The following is a 17,033-nucleotide window of genomic DNA, read 5'->3' as shown; positions in this document are numbered from 1 at the left end:
AACAAATGTAAAAATACTGTAACTAAGTTCTTACATTTTGCTGCTGGGTTATTTCAATTTCTTACACATGCAGCATGTTAGAGTCTGAGATTGTATTTTCAGCTCTGTCACCTTCCATGTAGCCTTACACAAATTACTCCAGTTCCCTTTCTAGTCTCTGTCAAAGTCCATCCACATTATGATTTTTTTCTAGAGTAGTATTATGAGATTTTAATACTTTTTTATCTACTGTCCTCTGAATTTGAATTCATTTTCACTTTTTCTTGGTTTTCCCAGGTTTATTTGCCTTGGACTACCGAAGTTGATAGAAATTTTTGCCATTGCAGGTTTAATAGAACCAGCTGTTATAGAAATGAAATTAAAGAAAAATGTGCTATATTACATTAAATCACCTGCAAGTTATTGATTTTTCTCTAAGAAACAATTTAATTTAATAATTTCCTATTTAAGCACAAAGTTTTAGGACATGAAGGTGCACTGAGACGAAGTATTACATCAAAGATGTGCTTGCTACAGCCAGCGACATTTCTTTACGTTATGAGAATTCACGTTGCCATTAACACAAGTATTTGTATGAAGGCTTGCTGTGGCTTTGCAGCTAAAATACAACATCCACCCTGAGTGTTTCTCGGAGACACAGGGCTGAAATTTCCTGAAAGCGCAGCTGTGCATCAGATTTGGGAGCTGAGATCTCAAGGCAAAGCATACTAGTGCAGAAGAGCAAGAACTGGAAGAGGAGAAGACAGATTGAAACAGAATAAAATGAGGAACAGGAGGACTTGGCCTCAGTGGACCAGGAGACAACGTCAAAAAGTTGAGTAGGGGGTGCTGGGGAGGTAACATGAGAATTGTGAAGCAGGACAAATACCATGGCAGAAAGAAAGAAATGCTTTTCCTCGAACAATGAAGTAGGATCCAGAACTGGTTGAGTGAGATGAAGATGGGGACCCCAGGGACAAGGGAGAGAGGACTGAAGGTAGGTCAGGCAGGAACAAGCACACAGAGCATCAGGCTTGTGGCTGGGAGAGGGGAGGATCTTTGCTGCCTTCCATGGTCTGGAGCTTCTCAGACCGACCTCTCTGTAGTTGTCAGTGCACATAATTACTGCTTTCCTCAAGAGACGGCTCTGTGCCAATGCTAAGTTTCTATGTTTGCAGAAGAATTATAGAGGTGTCAGTATGATGCCATAGGATAGAATTTAATTTTAAGATACTGTTCTTAAATTGTTGCAAGAAAAGCAAAAAGAAGACAAAAACCCAAAGTTTAAATAAATACATAAGTAAATAAATTGGGATTTGTAGAATCAAGCACCTAAATGAGAAGATGCCATAAAGTTTGTAAGTGGTACTTCTGCTTTGTGAAACAGTGTGATGGTTTCTTTGGCAAAAGTAAGGCAACATTCATTTTTCCAGCTAGTGGCAGTGCCATAATATTAGTAACAATCACAGTATCAGAGAGTTGTTAAGGATGGAAAAGACCCTTAAAGTCATCAAGTCCAACCATCAACTTGGAAGTGTTCAAAAATGTGTGGACATGGCACTTGAGGACATGGTTTAATAGTTTGCCCTGGGCAATCTGTTCCAATCCTTCACAACCCCTTCCATGAAGACATTTTTCCTAATATCCAGTGTAACCCCCAGCCCTACCCCTGGCAGAACTTGAGACCATTTCCTCTCATCCTGTTACTTGTTACCTGGGAGAAGAGACTGGCACCCACCTGGCTACAGCCTTCTTTCCCAGGTACTTGTAGAGAGCAGTAAGGTCTGCCTCCTTTTCCCCATGCTAAACAATGTTCTGCTCAATTATGCCCATGTGCAAGAAACAGAGAGGCATTCTTAGTGACTGGCAGTAAAATGCCAGGATTTTTCTGTCACTTAGTCATTTCCAGCAGGCCGGTTGTTTGTACCAGCGTGCACAAATGGCAGCAACAGTGGGAAACTTCATCGGAAAACAGGCAGAAGTTTACAAAAAGCTGGCTGTGGAGTCACTTCCTTTGCCAATTCAGCCACGCCTGGTGCTGACACACTTTCCCCAGAGACTGTAGCAAAGTCAAGTCTCTACTGGAAAACGAGTGAATGACAGCATCACAGGGCACTGAAATGTAGCAGCACACTGAGGGAAGAGTAAATAAAACATGTTGTTTAGGATATTTCATGTTTTAACATGTTTTGAAGACTGCTGGATGTTTTAGAATATAAGTATTTTTGTGGAGGATTCCACCACATCCCTCTTCAGTTCATGGGTAAGAGCTGCTAATAGACATCTTAAGTCTCTATGACATTATCCAGCACAATCAAGAAAGAGAATGCTCCAGCTACTACAAAATTTAACTAAAATAGCAAACAGAAAGAAGTTATGTCTTCTGTGGTGATGGTGCAGGCAAAAAAAAAAAAAAAAAAAAAAAAAAGCCAAAAATAGGAGAAAGCCCTTTACAAATCCCAAAGCCTAAGTTAAAAAAAACAGCCTGAAGAGAATTGTTGAGAAAGTATGCAAAAGCATGCATATAACAGCTATTTTCAGTGGCAGTTGGGCATTCACAGCACTTTTGACAGCAATACCAAGTTCTTATTTTTTGTCCTTTATAGCCCAGAGTATGTTCAGTAAGCAGTCTTTTTTAAAAAATAAACAGTCTGTTGAACTATGACTAGGACACCATTTTTTGTCAGTTTTGAAAATGCTCACCAGTATCAAACAGATGGCTGTAGTTTTGGTGCTTTCGCTTGGGGCCTGCAGCAGAATTTTGTGTTCTTTCTGAAAATACTGCCACGCATAGAAAAGCAATTTTTGGGTTCAAGTCAGTGGGAAATTATAGTAGTGCAACCTAGGGTCACTCAGCATTTAAAAGGCAGCTAACTGCTTTGCCACACGACTTCTGCTGTCATTTCCAGCACACATATGTGCATGCATGCTGTAAATCCTGGGAAGCATGATAATCTGCTCTGTTTAGCTACAGGGTAGGCAAAAAAACTCTTTCAGTGAAGAGGGTTTTGCTCAATTTATAGATAGGCATCAAGTCAATGAAAACTACTGATTTTTATAATGCATCCAAGATAGTTTTGCCTCAAAGCAGGTAATTGTTTTGAAATTTTGTTTTATTTCAACAATATGTTTTAAAATTTTGCTATTTTTAAACCTGAAAAACCGTGGGGAAATAAAGTAATTTTCTCTTTTATCTTCTTATTTTTCTTTTTTTTTCCCCCTGCCAGTTAATAAAAATATCAGTTATCCATAGAGTTTTAATCCCTTGTGACATTTTTAGGGTGCCTTAATTTCTGAGAAATGATAAAACAAACCTAAGGGTTTACTTAGAAATTTGATCCTTCACTTTGACTTTTTGAGTTTGCAGCTCTTTATTGGTATATGTTGCTGCCCACTACTGAAAAGAATGGTCTTAGTCTGATGCAGCCAGTTGGGAAAATTCCTTTTTTTACTTATGTGGAAATATGTAAAGCTTTTAACAAAAGTCAAATAATGCCATTTTAGTTCTGTCTCGCTTTTATACCAGACTGAGAAAAGGGTGCTGGGTTTAGGACTGTGCTTTGTTAGGAAATTTTCAGAGATTGTGTGGGATGCCACCCAAAAAGGTGATTTTATTTTAATGTGAAGACTTGGGAAAATAGTTTGTGTAAGTGAACAAGCAAATAAATTTTGGGCAAGGAGTAATTTGCTTTATTAATGATTTTCTACCCTCCCCTTATCAATTGTCATTGCATTGACTCATTAAAGTCACTTGGGTTGCAGTGTTTGCTGGTTTCTCTGTATCTTGATGATCTGATTAATACCATTTTGTTACTCTAACTGTACTCTTATTATGACAAGGAACTCAAATTTATTTGCTTTTTTGATTTAATAATTCAGTTTTCCAGGAAAACCTATGTAATTATTTTTTTTTCTTTGGGGTTTGAATAAGTTTCCATTGGGTCAAACATAAATTTGTTGAGTGTTAAAAGTTTCTGAATTGAATCACAATGTAATTGTAAGACTCAAATGCTCTTTTTTCTTAGTGGTTTATTAGATTTCCTTGGACATATTTCTGATAAAAAAGTATGCTACGGGTCTTTCTCATGAGAAAGGTAGAATGATGATGTTTTCAGAAAGAAATGTTGCAATGTTACATTGCCACTCTTATATTATATTGTCATGAAATTCAGACTTCTAAGCTGTTATCAAATATTAAATCAGCATGAAAAGAAATTTCTCAGTATGATGGATTACTACTGAGATATGAATCAAATTCAGGAGGCTTGTAGCAAATTAAGAAATTGTTCTGTATGCCTTTTTCACAAAAGCAGTCTGTTACTCTGTTAATATCTATCTTAACTATGACTGCTTTTTACATTTGCTCCTCCTCACTCTACAATATTATTTTAGCTGTTAAGTTTTAGACATGGTGCATACTAGAGGGACATAATTTGTTGTAGGTTTCTTTTCTTTCAAGAACAGGTTGGTGTTTGCCATACAGCTGAAGTAAAAATTTATATTGAGTTCATATGAGAATTCTGCCTTTAAGGAAACCCAAATGGAAACTGCTATCACAATACATCCTCACATTAAGCTAAAATTTTTTGCTTTTCATTAAAAGAAAATAAAATTATATAAAAATGGCTTTACCACTATATACTAAAAGGAAAATAAAGAGAATAAATGTGTGTGAGTTTCCAGAGGCTTTGCCTTGCAAAATATTAATTCTTCCTCCAATGCAGTGCACTGCAGTTCTGCTTTTAAATGCTACCCATGATGATACTGCCAAAGAAGTATTCTGATATGGAAGATTACCAAAGCAATTTATAGATTCAATGGAAAAAAGGTAGAAAGGGGGGAGAAGGAAGAAGGAAGAAGAAAGAGAGCAGGGAAGAGAAAAAAAAGAAGGAAAGTAGGGAAGAATGTGTCCACTTCAACAGAGAAAGTAAATTTCATCTTTTGGAGGTTTTTTATCCAAAAAAGACCAATGTTCTGTGTAAAGGCCATAGTTTTCATTATCCACTGCCTTAGAATGGGTAAGCAGAAGTTGCCAAGAAGAAAATTAAGTTGCCAAGACAGAGCTAGTGGCAGAGATGAAAACAGAAGGCACTGCCAGTGCCCCTTGGGGCACAGTTCTCTCTCGATTGTCTCATTAATCTGGGACTTACTGAAGAAACAGTGAATTTTCTCATGATAGAAAATGGGCACATCAGTGCTGCCCACTTAGAGAGGGTCTTGTTCTTCTAGCTCTGTAGATGACAAGGCTTCCCTCCATTTGAGATAAACGTGCAGAGCCTCTTGCAGTTTAGGACTTTCATCACAGCCTCAGGATCAGTGTGAGTGGGGCTGTGATTGCTCCTGGGAGTTACTGGTGTTCATACCAAATGAGGCTCAAGAGAATTAGATGTTGCACTCAGCAAGTGGGTCTTACCCACTCCTCTCTTCCTTTCTTTCCCTTACCGTTCTGTCTTACTGATTTGTACCTGTGCAAGCTGTGCCTTTTCAAAAAAGGAAGTAATGTTGGCTCAAAAATGAAAATGAAAATGAAAAAAGTCAAGCTGATTTAACTTCTTAGTATTTACAAACACATTGGGTTTGGTGGGGGTTTTTCTGCCTTTTATTTTTGAAAACAGTTATCATCAGTGTGGGGGTTTTGTGGTTGTGATGGAAACCAAAAACCTGGCAAACAGCAAGCCTTGCAGTAAGCACTTTGTACAGAACTGATGGTTGTTTACTGTCCATGTTTCATATTTAAAATCAGATACCATGGTAAAGAACATCAAACTTCATTGATTTCAGTATCTTCAGGTTCTTTCTAATCTTTCACAAAAGCTTTGTTGGCTTCAGAGGGAGTTTTGTATGTGCACAAGTAAGTTGCTGCTAGCTTCTAGGAAATAACTTCTCAAGATTGTAGGTTTGCTACAGGTGCTAAAGAGCTGCCATTGGCACAACCTCATCATAGGCCAGCACTTTCAGTACCTGACAGTGTGATGTCTTTTAGCCTAGATACAAACAGTCACTCCTAAGGCAGGCGTGCAGTTGATATCAGCTTCCCAAGGAACCAATACCTGACACAGGCTTAGCCTGGCTCTGCTGTTTAACCTTCTGATACTTCCAGACCTATTCTAAAAGATGCTTTTTCTTCTGGAAGAGCCTTAGTGCCTGGGTTTCAGACCTAAGTTTTCTGTTAATTTTGCAGCAAACATATCAATTGCAAAGTTCTGGTCTTTATACTCTGCATTATCTATGTTCGTTCCAGAGAATGTTAAGTAATATACAAAAAGAAATTATATGTTGTGGTGTATATTTAGTCCAAATGTGTCTTTGTCTAGAATAATGTAGTCATTTTTTAATCTTTGAACTGATCTGAACACATACCTCAATTGTAAATCGACCCAATAATTTTTCTTTAGAAACACTACTTTATGTTTCAGAGAGAACTAATTGCTGAACAGCAAAATCTCTTTTCAGTTGAATTCTAGATGCCAGATTTCCAACTATAATTCTTCACTCTTATTAGAAGGAGTCTCAGTGTGTCAACATTCTTATTGATGTTTTCTGCTGAATGCTTTGTTATAAACTGAACATAATTAAATGTAAGTAGACTGGTATTTCATCACAGCTCAAGGGTATAAGGCTAACACATTTTTTCTCCTGTTATCTCTCCAGTCCTCTTTCTTCTTACATGAAAAGAATGCAAAATATCAGCATTCTTTAAGTTAGGGAAGTTTTATGACCTCTCTTTAGGAAGCTGCAGCATTTGAACAGTGGTGGAAGGGCTGTTTTGCTTTTCATTTGTGTCCCAGAATTATGTCAATTTTAATGAGTATATTTTCAAAGTGCGTGCTGGCTGAGAGATGGAGATTATAAAGATGATTTTAGAGTATGTATCTATATTTTATTTTTTCTTTACACAAAGATTCAGTTTGTTTAGCAGTTTTCATTTTTTTCCTGCTGTCCAGATTACATAATTTAAATTTTCCTTATTTTTCTTTATTTTTTGTTGTTGCTAGTGTTACAATTTTTTATACTTTCCACAGAAGTCTACTTTTATGTTCGCCAATTAACCTGTGTTAAGAATTTATCAAAATATTATTAGAATGTTTTTCATTTCATTCATTCACGGACACTGTGCTATGTCAGTCTGGGATGGTGGTAATTCTCATCATAACTGCCCTTATGGTCCTATGGTTTGGATTTGTGGGCAAAGCAGTGTTAACGGTGTTTGGGCTGTTGCTGTGCAGTGCTTGCACAGCATCAAGGCTTTCTCTATTTCCCACTCTGTGCCCCTCAGTCAGAGGGAGAAAGGGGAGTGGGTGTGTGGGTGCCTGGCTGTTGGCCCAGGTCATCCCACCAGAGTGCAGACTGGGAAGCTGAGTCCCAGCTTTTGCCAAAGTCACCTTTGCACCTTTTGCTGCTTGTGCCAAAGATGACCACCCTGTCAGCTACTGAAAGGCACTGACTTATGATGAGCCTGTGCTCATGGCAACTCTTTAGCACCGGTAACAATCAACCCTACAGTCCTAAGTGGCTTCCAGGAAAATTTGTTCCCCAGCGTCTCCATACAGGCCTGAATGGCCTGCTTTCTCCGGATCTTCCTTCTTGAAGAGGGGTGTGAAATGTAGTTTCTTCTGTCTTCAGAAACCTATTTGTGATTGCCACGCCCTTTCAAAAGTGATAAAGAACTTGCAGTGACAGAAGACAGCTGTCCCAGCACTATGGAATGCACCCCATCAAGTCTCATATGCTGGCTTAAGTGACTCCTAGCCCTGCCAGTTACCCTTTACCATGAATAACACTTAGGTTGCACAGACCATTGTTAAGTTCCTGGCATACCTGAGAGAAGAACATGTCAGTAAAAACTGAGGCAAAAAGAGCATTAAGTACCTCGCCTTCTCTATGTCCTTTGTCAGTGCCTGCCACCACATTTTTCTGTAGTACTGTTCTTTCTTCCCTCCCTTTCCAGCTAAAACCTGAGGACAATAAGATGCCAGAAGCTTTCCACTTGCCATTTCAGTGCCTGTAGTGCACTGTGATGAATTACCAGAGGCAGTACCAGCCACCAGGCAACACACTGACAATTGCTTTCTTGAAGAAATACTGTCCCTGGGTCTTGAATCCCAGAAAAATTGGAATCATGATGCTGGTCTGGTAATAGCTGAACTACCAATTTGGTGTAACAATTTGCAAGCCATGTTACAAGGCCATGGGGAAAAATGTCTGATACTGCCAGGTCAAGGAAAATGTGTATCAACAAGCACACTGAGGGTCACCACCATCATTTATGGACACTGTGCAAGGGTAAGATGTGGGCTGAATGGATCATTCTGAATTCATCACATTCTGTCAATATCTGTGCTAGAGGACTAAAGGGTCCCAAAGTCCTCTTCTCAGAGACCTCATTTATTATTTTTATAGGCCATTTCTTTCCAATTGTACTGATTTTAAATTCTTGGCTGTTACAGTATTCCTGGTTCCCCTTGAAGGACAAGTCTGCTAGAAATATTGTCTCTTAGGGTCATCTTGAAACAGCCTCAAGTTTATGCAGGTTACCTGGGGAAGTTCTGCCTCTCCAAACTACCTCATCCTTCTGTCCAAAGGTTAGTGCTTCTTCCTTGCCCTTATCATCTACTCCTTATCATCCTGCTTCCCTTCTTCCATGGCACAAACTTATCTTGGTTTCCAAACCTGTGTCGAACACAGGTTTGAGAGTTTATACCCTAAAAGACAGTGCTCTGCACTGAAACTGAATGGCACTTCCACTATCATTAGCAGCAGCCATAAGTCATGTTCATGCTACCATCCCCTGTACATCAGTTAATTTCTGTTTAAATTCAATTGCAGGTTAAAAATGCATTCTTCAAAATCATCTATTAGGCATGCCTCTGCTTCTGTAATGCTTGTTGTTGCCACTGGCTTGTCCTTTCTGTGCTCAGTTGCTATCTGTTTCCAGTGCAACAATGAAAAGAGCTCCGTGTAGTCCTCTTTCAAATGTTTTTGCACAAGATTAGCCAGTCCCCCATGTTGCTATTAGTTCCAAACACCTGATGAAAATCCCTTCACCAACAGGTTGTCCAAGAAGAAATGCCCTGTTTCTTTGCTCTTCTCAGCCCCATATATCAGTTAAATGCTGTTGTTTTGCCTGCTTCTGTTCACATAACCTTGGATTTTGGAGACAATCCTGGAATAAAGCTCTGCTGCATCAAACTCACCCTCAGCAAATGAAATATATATGATAACAATACAGCTGCTTTTTAGTCTCATGGGCATTTATCATATCTCATGACTCCCAAGTCTGTGAGGAAAAATGAAAACCCAGTATTAAAAATACCAAACAAAAAATCTCACACAATCCCAAAATGCTTGCACTCTGTCGCTTGGAGTGGTTTTTATGGCCTGTTGCTCATACTCCTTGTCCCACATGGGTATTTCTGCTGTCCTTCAGCTCTGCAAATGCTGAGAATCCAGCAAAGGTAACCTGTGCCTGGAGAGGCTTTGTCTGTTCCTGCAGCGTCTTTGGAGTCCTGTGGCAGTGTCTCAGAAGTGCTGTGTGAGAGCCTACATGTTGCACTGACCACAATTAACTGCAGCATGGACCTGAAATGAATCAAACCCTGTGCTACAAATATGTGTCAGCTAGGGAAACTCTTCAGACATCCCATGCCTGACTTATTCTGTGACTTCCCTGAACTCAGTTGTGTCAGGGATTAGATCTGACAGACAGATGTGGCATAATCCATTGTTATGTTTGTTTAAAACATGGGCAAAGCCTTAGGTGAAATGAATCTTTCTTATTAAAATGATAATATACACTGACTTCCAGAAGGATTTTCAGTTTTGATCAGGTAGGAAGAGAAGTGCACCAGCTGGTTATAAACTCATTAACAGTTTGCTAATACTCAAGCCAATGAGACAACTATATCTGGTTTGCCAGAAAGAAAGCAGCATTAGCATAGGGGCATGGGAAATTAATACTCAAGAAGAAGGTCCAAAGTGAAGGATCACTTTTCATTTAAGAAGTGAAAGTTAAAACTTTTGTGGGAAGATGTGAGGAAATCACTGAGGTTAAAAAGATAATGGCATGGAAGTTCTAGGGAAACATGCAATTGCTACTCCCTGTATGGAATGCAGTCAGCATGTCCAACCCAGCATGTCCAAAATACAATCCAAGGGGGACTAAATAGATGATGGAGCAGAGTGGAGCCCCCATGACCAGGCTCTGCCAAAACCCTTGCAGAGGAGAGAGCTCAGTGGTACTTTCCAGCTGATAAACCCTACAGCAGCTGAAAACCGAGGGAGATAAAGGAAGATGTCCTGCTGTTGCATCGGCAACAGTGGCAAAATCTTGGACTGACCCACGTCCCCCTCCCAAGGTTATCTCTGGTACTATCCTGAGACTTCCAGCCCCAAGGTGTGACCACCATTCACTATTAAGATATATGACTAAAGTCACCCAAGCTCCACCTAAATGTAAAGAAATAGTGTAAAATATAAGAGAGGGAAGTGGGGGAAGACTCCAGCTGGAATCAGTTGAAGGGCTAAACCTGTCTTCTCCCCCACAGGAATGCCTTTTTGGTAAAGAACTCTGTTCTCTGCATGCTGAATGATCATCTTCAGCCAGCTTTTACTGAGGTTTAGTGCTTCTTAGTATATTTCTTTGAATTACTATATAGCTTTGAGTATATACTTGCAGTCAGATATCACCGGCAATTTTAGAACCTTAAATTCTCAGAATTTCATTTATGAAGAGTGTTATTCTGTAAACTGTTAATGTGAGTATTTCGAGGGTTCTGGCAGTCACTGGCAGTGAGTAAAGGTATGGAGACCCATGAGGGGTTTCTCTGCTTGGTGTGTGACCCTGAACAAGTCAGTCTCTGATCTAGTGAACTGCTCACTGAAGGAAACCCCTGAGGGGATGCTGACAGGCTGGTTGGGCACAAGAGTCTGAGCACTCCTGGGTCTTTGCTTTCCTTGACAAATCAGACACAAAGGGTTTGCGTAAATCTCTCTTTTTCATCTGGAAGAAAAGAAATTTCATCCTTAAAATGTGTTTAAATCAACATGTTATAAAAGGTAACATTCTTTCCTGAGCCAAGATCCCATTCCATGACCTCAGCCTGAGGATGTTTTCAGGTTTTTCAAGACTGAATCCTCGGTCAAGAGGATGTGAATTTCTAGTTTCAGCTGCCTCATAATGGGCAAGAAGAAACTTTAGAGCCAACATAAATAATGACTAAAGATCTGCATGCATTTTCTGTTTCCTTTTAGGAGTTAGGCATCAGAAAATTCTGCAAGCACCTATTTTAAATTCTGTAAGCAAACATTTTTTGCCTTTAGTTTAGGCTTCAATTAAGGGTGTTTTCAAGGTAAATACCTAATGACTTGATCCCATAGGTGCAGCTAACCTTAGAACCAGTTTAGTGCAATATTCTTGCAATACCCAGCAGCCTGTACTTTTTTTTTTTTTTCCAATTTTAGAGCTTGTCAGACAGGGATTTAGGTGAAAGAAACATTGTCTGGTGACTTCAGCTAGTCAGGAAAGCACCAGAATAGTGGAGGGGAATATTTAACCTAAGAATTCTGCCAGTTTTGGTGTCAAAGCATTTCCTAATACTGAATGAAAAGATTTTTTAAAATGTTGAGTTTCATAAAGTGAAAGGCTTGCAGCACTGGGAGAAGTAGTAGGAAAATGGTCTGTTATACATTTTTGAACTCTTGCTGAGGTATCTTTTCTCCTTTGTCCTCCCTGGCATAGCTAAAACTAACATCTCTATTCAGCTTAAAGAACCAGGTCAATCAACTATTGAACACAGAGTGTTTGTCACCTAGGGAAATGAATAATTAATGTAGCCTCACTAATCTGATATCAAAGGGAAGGAAATGTAATAGCAAATAGGCCTATGTGTAAGGGGGAAAAAAAGGAAATAGCAACATTCTATCAGCTCTGCTTAAGTGATTCACACACATGAACCTGTGCTGAGGATGCAAACTGAAATGCTTAGTGAAAGGAGGCTGACTGAAAAACCAGAATAATTTCTTTTTGCTGGAAGAAAATTGAGATGAAGCAAGAAAAGGTTTCTGAGCCTGTTCAAAAGAAAGCAAGGAAAGTATTTTCAGCTGAAGATTTTGGACTTCGAGATGAAATCACTGCTGCTAAGCTTGGCTATTCTCTAAGGTAATGAAAGATTCAGCCTGCTTGTATTTCTGTAACTTCTTCAGTATATCCTGCCTCTGAATGTAACTTAACCAAATTGAGAGGTATAAACCCATTTCATTTTCTATTCAGTGTCAGAATATTTCTTTTTAATGGTTCTTTCTCTATTAAAAGGTAAGAATGTGTTGAGGGGATGGTGGGAGAATATTCTGAATATATTCCTAGAAGCTTGGTTAAATTTTTGAAAGGCGATGCTGTAGTCCAAATGTTCAAAATTGTTTTAGAGCCTGTACAATTCACAGAGAAAGTGTGGAAAAAGAAGGGTAAAAAAGGAAACAGGAGCTGGTGAACAGGAAGTGTAACCACAAGAACATTTCTTGAGATTGTTGAAGTCCCCAGAAGCTGCAGTGAAATTGATGCGAGTTTCTGTTTTATGAAACAACTGAAAAGCTTCCAATCAGAAGTGTGGAAATGATGGGGAACTCAGAGTATAGTGGGAAGAATACTCTAGGGGACTGTATATGCTTTTTTCTCATCTTGCTGTGTATATTTTAAAGCCTTTTCTTCATGAGAAAGTTACACCAGTCTGCTTAGGTGTGCAGTTTTAAATAAATAAAATAGACATTCCTAATTAAGCTGAAACCAATTTCTTCTCTCTTTAATTCAGGACAATGAAAATCTTGCATAAGCTACATAGAGTAAGAAGGTCTACACAAGAACCTACATTTGTCAAATAAGGTTGGTTTAAAACTTGGTTTAAATTTAATTTATGTATTGAACTCATGTATTAATTAAATTGAATTCATGTATTTTTCTGTTGTGAGGAAAGGCTTCCTGCATTTGCACTGTCCCCATCAGAGGCCAACCTGATACAAGTATTTCACAGCTGTTGAGAGACAACTGAGGATTCACCATTTTTTGGAGAAGTACTTTGAAAAATAAGTGGAAATAATAAAATTTGTCTGTCTCATAAAAAAAATGACAACAAAAAAATAGTCAAATACCAGCATCTCAAACAAACAGGAAATTCCATATACAGCACAAAATTGGATGACAAAGTTAGAAATAAAATATCTTGAAAGACAGAAGGGCCCGTTCACCAAACAGCTTTAAGGAAAGCAGGATCATTCATAGAGTCAGAGGAGCATCACATTTAGCTTGGTGAAGAATCCAGGTGACAAATTCAGAGAATTCAAAGCATGTCATGTTTAACTCTCAGAAAGGTGAAAGAAGAGTTAGTGACACGTCTTAGTTTTTAACAGGCTGAAGCTAAGTCAGAGAGGCTGCTGTGTTTGCACGTCATAGGCAAAGGGCACACGCAAAGTCATGTTCATCCCTGCTCTGTTCAGCACAGAAGAGAACTGCAATCTGGACTTAAAAAAGATCACTGTTGCATTCTGCTGTGAGGTGGGTGGACCACAGGAAATCTGTTATGAGAGAAGGAAACTGAACTCCTTTCTCATAAGGTTGATACAGAGATTTTCTCTTTTCCAGTAGTTCATATATCTTTGTGAAAGCATAGTAAGCAGTGAAAGGGAGTCTGGGTAGAAGACAGACTGCTCAAATCTAGGAAATAAAGCAAAATACAGAATTTGAGAAGAAATAAATGACTAATTTTGCAGTATTTTTAATGAAAAATTTCCTCCTTTTACAACCATCTGTATGTTGCAATGAGGTGACCATGAGAGAATTATGAAAAGATAAAGTATATGAGATTCTTTCAATAACACAGAGTGGCAGTGAAGGGAGAAAAGCAATTCTGGTAATAAATGTAAGCTAGGGAAAGAAAGAAGGCATAACTGGGAAATAAGAGAATCCATGGACTAAAAATACCTAGTGGTAGTAGTAGGAGACCATTACATGGCTGACTGCAGACTAATTGCATTTGTTCAGTCATTGTGAAAATGGATACAGATGGGATGCACAAGTTTGGAAATATCTTGCTGCTAAAGAGAAAATAAAGCACATGTTACGTGATAAGCCATTACCTAAGATGATGTTGGAGAGAACTCAGAAGATCATATGACTAAAGTAGTCTTTTCTGCTTTAGCAGCTCTTTTAATTAAATTTACTAGTTCTTTTTTCTTGACAAAAAGAAATGGAGGATGGTGATTGGATGAGAAAAAGGAGGCCAATCTTAACTGGTGAGATAGGTTTTTTTTTAGTCTGCCACTGAATAAAGCTTCTTTGCTTGAAACTGAACTGAGTTTTGTTGAAGTGTTAGAATTGGTTGTAGAGTTTCTGTGTCGCAATAAGTGTTTTGCATTTTCTTCGCTGCTGTGGTATTGCAAGTTCTTAGCAGGATGCCATTGGAGGCACAGTCCAGATTTTACAAGCTTTTTCTAAGTAGAAGCAGCTGGGGAAACAGCTGATATCAAACTTAACAGTTCCTCGGAGTTCTGAATACATTCCAGATTAAAAAGGAGAAAAAGAAAAGCCCTGTCTTTTGTATCTGATTTTCATATTCTGATAATACAGCTAGTGGCAACTGAAACTCACAGCTGTTACTCCTGACTGCTCTGATTTTATTAAATGGTTCCTGGAAAGTTATTTTGAGTCCCAGCAAATTTTATGTTGGTCAGAGGGAAAGCAACAAATATAAAAAACTCTTTCTCCAGCTGCATAAACAACACAGTGGAGTCTTACTTAGTTCTCAAAATAGTAGGAGATGGCTGATGGATGCCAGGGAGGAAATCTGCCTTGCCAGTTAGTGTCCATCATTTCCCACAGTTCAGACAGATTTGCCACTCAGAGACACCAGGCAGCCTTTGGGCCAGATGGCTGGTACATCATTCTCTGCAGCTGAGGAAGGACACGTGGTACCCTTCTCTGGAGGAATCATGAGAGGTACAGGGCGCTGTGTTTCTCTGAGCAGGGTGACTGCGACATTTAGTGAGAGTCTTTCAGAGAGCTACTTCACTCTTCATCACTGCACCACAGGTAAATCAGCTTTACTGCATGCACTTTTCACTTTATTTGTCTCTTAAAACACCCTGACACAAAACTAGTACATGGGGTTTTTTTTTTTGCAAAATGCTTTGAGGCCGCTGGATAAAAGCAGAAAGAAAATGCAAAAGACATTTTGTGAATAGATTTAAGTCTGAAGATTAAAATACTTCTGCGTTGTGAGCAACTCTGAGGCATTTATGGTACTTCTTTAGGCTCTCTCAATTACCCAAATAAAAAGGAAGTGTAAGCCCTTGAGCTCTGGTAATTTAGCACAAATTTTCATTCATTTTGACTAAATTGCTACAAACTTACACAAGCCACATTAAGCCTGAAGAACAGGGAACAGCAGCAGGAAGGACCTGTCAGAGAAGACCTTATGGCCTTTGAAAAAATCCTAGAAAACCATAGAAAAGATTAAAATTGCACCACAGAAACTAAGAAAATTGAATTGCCAGGGGGAAAAAGAGCTTGTGAAGAAAGGAACAATAGGGAGGGGAGACTGAGCCAGTGATAGTAGTTTCAGTGTTATTTAGAAGAAAGAGGAGGTCAGGCAGAGCAGTATACACCAAAGAATTGTGTCTGGAACTTCACAAATCAGAAGGAAGAGTGCACATACTTGCTAGCAATAATCCACTTTTTTCACATTTAGCTGACAGCAACAGGGAAGACAAAAAGCGCTCCTGTGGGTACATAACTAAGAAAGTTTAGAGCATTGCTATTCACTCTGAGAAAGATGGATATTAAATATTTAAATAAATTTAAATGCAACTAAGTAAGAGAAAATCCACAAGTGCATCAAAGATGCCTGTGGGTTTTGGAAACAGGTTTTCCAAGGAAAGGACCTGAAAAGCAATTACCTGAGATGTAATACCTAAGCATCTGTTGTGTCTGAAAACCAGGTGCTTAAGCTGGTGTGACAAAACCATTTTCCAAATATATGGGTTGTGGCTGCAAAGGAGAGGCTCTCATTAGTATTCACTGATGTGTGTCCTGTGGACTCCCAGCCTTTGTCTGTTCCTCCATCTGAACCTTCAAAAGACTAAGCAGGGATGCCTATACCAGGTGCATTTCTAACAGTGACTCTAGAACCATGGCTGGTCAGGCCAAACAAGAGCCAGGAGAGGTTAGAGCAGGTTTGAGAGGTTAGAGGTTAGAGCAGCTGTGTGGACGGCATATGTGCCTACAAGTCTGGTTCTCTGTACCTTGATATCAGAGGTGGTCCTAAGCAAGTCACTTGAAAATAATAATTTGGAGAGAATCAGATGAACCATAATTCCTAATGTCACAGCTCTGAAGTTTGACTTATGCAGTTTGATACATTAACCTGAGTGGAAGCTTTTGCTAGGTAACAGAAATCCAAGATCCCATTTCCTCTGAAAAAATGAGTGAAAGATTCAAACCCACATCAGTGATTTTCTAGGAGAACATTCTCAACAATGAACAAACAGATCATTATCCCAGTGAAAGGCAGTAGGAGAGACTGCTCCTGCTGGGACTTGCCTCTTGCCTCTTGTGCTGGAGCACACTTAACCTAAGGGTCCATGTTATATTTAGACACAATTATTCACTTGCAACTATGTCTCTACCAATACATTAAACAGCACTAAAGAGTCTTCTGTGGCCATGAGCTTTGTACATCTGGCATGGCTGGCTTGACCTGTGTCTATTCATGGCATAGCAACGAGCCTTACGTCTCCTCTGTGGGTGTTTCTGTGACTCCAGGATGTAAATACCAGGGTTCTGCCCACCTTTTACTTCATGGTATCTGAGGCAAGGAGAGTGCTGAAAGGCAGCTGGTTATTGCTGAAACAGAAGCCAAGTGTTGCATGCATTATGATGGGGCATGAGAGTGTATAAAAATTGTTTCAATTTCACAGTCCCCTGCAAGTGCACTGAAGGACAGTGCAGGTCAAACGAGTGTGGTACAGTCTTGTCCATGCTGCCTACTGCTCTTGGTCTTTGGTTCAGC

This window comes from Serinus canaria, chromosome 2 (assembly GCF_022539315.1).
Source record: "Serinus canaria isolate serCan28SL12 chromosome 2, serCan2020, whole genome shotgun sequence".
NCBI classification, from domain to species: domain Eukaryota; kingdom Metazoa; phylum Chordata; class Aves; order Passeriformes; family Fringillidae; genus Serinus; species Serinus canaria.
This window is presented reverse-complemented; position numbering follows the sequence as displayed.